Source organism: Theropithecus gelada, chromosome 4 (assembly GCF_003255815.1).
Source record: "Theropithecus gelada isolate Dixy chromosome 4, Tgel_1.0, whole genome shotgun sequence".
Classification (NCBI taxonomy): Eukaryota; Metazoa; Chordata; class Mammalia; order Primates; family Cercopithecidae; genus Theropithecus; species Theropithecus gelada.
The window spans coordinates 31,741,334-31,743,694 of NC_037671.1; the positions used below are offsets into that span (position 1 = coordinate 31,741,334).

General features: G+C 45.6%; 1 non-coding gene across 1 annotated transcript; it reads right to left on the minus strand.

Moving 5' to 3' along the window:
- Window positions 1-248: 248 nt before the first annotated feature.
- Window positions 249-321, minus strand: TRNAM-CAU. Its single transcript has one exon. It is a non-coding gene; the product is annotated as a tRNA-Met (tRNA).
- Between the last annotated feature and the right edge of the window lie 2,040 nt (window positions 322-2,361).

A 2,361-nucleotide genomic window follows, 5' to 3' on the forward strand; every position in this document is an offset into this window, starting at 1 on the left:
CACCGGTAGGAGGATACTGTCCCAAGAGGGAATTGAGATCAGAGGAACTTGGACAAAACAGTATGCCCTCTGGAAAGAGATGGTACTACAAAAACTAAAAGAGATTTACTGAAACTTGATATTCCGTCGGGACTTAGAGAGCTGAGGCTTCATTTGTTTGACAACATATACGGGGCCAAGGCATTATAGAGATAATTACATAATGAACAAATACGGTTAGTTTTTTAAGTTGGGGACAAAACGGCAGCTGCCCCCTCTGAGGTTCGAACTCAGGACCTTCAGATTATGAGACTGACGCGCTGCCTACTGCGCTAAGGAGGCAGACAACGGAGGCTTTTCGTCAGGTGTTTTCAACACTGGTTTTTACTTCATTTAAACTTTTTAATGTCTACATTACCTTTATTTTAAATTTCTAAGATAAAATATTCTTATGAAACCTCTTAAAAGCTCAACAGCTCCCAAAACTTGAATCAGATGAAGAAAGTCGCTGCTGATCCGCTGCTTTTGCCTTCTCATTCTGAGCTGATGACTCCCCACTTCTCACCTCAAGTAGAAAATTTCCTAAACGTCCTGTCCAGAAACCTGACACTTAACCTGCACGGGCGTCCATCCATTTTGTCTGGAGAGAACAGGAAACCAGCCTGTTTCCTCTCTCCCTCCATACCGGTTCTTTCCCACAGGAAAAGTGATCCAGTGTTTCCCATCGGGAAGCATTGAAGCTTTTACTATCTTAAACAACAAAACAACCTCCTTTGACAGGCGTCTCCACCTGTCGCTATCTCATATGCTCAAACTTCTTGTAAGGCTGTCCTAATGTACAGCAAACTTCTTGTAAGGCCGTCTGTTTTAAGAAAATACCTCCCCAAGTCCCATTGACTTTTCAACCCACTGCAATCTTCCCCGATCACGCCTCCGTCTCGGTCTTGAGGAAGTCCAAAGGGATTTGGACAAATGCAACTTCATGGTGTAAAGAATATGGCGCTCTTGGTGCAAACTCTTGGGCATCTGCTAGGATGTGAGAGCGGTCGTAATAAGCAGGAAGGGGTGAAAAGCTTATCTTCTCCACTGACTTTGTTTGCCAGGGGATTATCTGAGGTTTAGCACTCAAAGACCCACCTCCCAGGAAAACCCTACCTGGGATGTGAAAAGTCTGGGCTTTCGGTTTTTGGCGATAGGTTGGAGAGATTACACACACACAAAAAGTGACAACCCCACCCTTGTTCCCACCCCTGCCCCAGGACTGAAAGCAACACTGATTTTATTGCCAATGGATAATAGGGCTTAGGTTATCCCACTTTTGTAGTTGTGGCCGTTTTTCCCCTGGCCGCTGATGGTGACAACCTTGGACCGTGCATCTCTTTGAGTGAAGCGACTTAAATGCGCGATGTTAGCGTTTGTAATCGTGAGCGTAACACTCGGTCTTTGACTGTAGACTGTCGTGTCTACATAGTGCTAGTTTGTATTGAGACAGTGCTCGTTTAATTTAATTTAATTTAATTATTTATTTATTTTGAGACGGAGTTTCGTTCTTGTCGCCCAGGTTGGAGTGCAATGGCGTGATCTCGGGTCACTGCAATCGCTACCTCCAGGGTTCAAGCGATTCTCCTGCCTCAGCCTCCCGAGTAGCTGGGATTACAAACCTGCACCACCACTCCCGGCTAATTTTTTGTATCTTTAGTAGAGACGGGGTTTCACCACGTTGTCCAGGCTAGTCTGGAACTCCTGACCTCAAGTGATCTGCCCGCCTCGACCTCCCAAAGTGGTGGGATTACAGGCCTGAACCACCGCGCCCGGCCTTAGTTTAATTTTTTTTTTTTTTTTTTTTTTTGAGACGGAGTGCAGTGGTGCGATCTCGGCTCACTGCAAGCTCCGCCTCCCGGGTTCACGCCATTCTCCTGGCTCAGCCTCCCGAGTAGCTGGGACTACAGGCGCCCGCCACCTCGCCCGGCTAGTTTTTTTTTTTGTATTTTTTTTTTAGTAGAGACGAAGTTTGGTCTCGATCTCCTGACCTCGTGATCCGCCCGTCTCGGCCTCCCAAAGTGCTGGGATTACAGGCTTGAGCCACCGCGCCCGGCCAGTTTAATTTTTAACATTGTGAATACTATGGCCAGATTTTTAGAGTTTAGATAACGAAAATGAGAACGATTATCATGCGAATGCCAGCATAACTCAGATAGCACTGAAAAACTCTAAACAGACTGTTACTTGAATGACAGATAGAAGGACACATACAACTGGATTTGGAGAATAAATAATCAAAACGGAGCATACTACACAATATTCAAAACAGATTTGGATGTGAAAGTACACAGGGACACTGCATCTCTCCAGTCTGGGATGAGACAGGCAAGAATTTGTGAA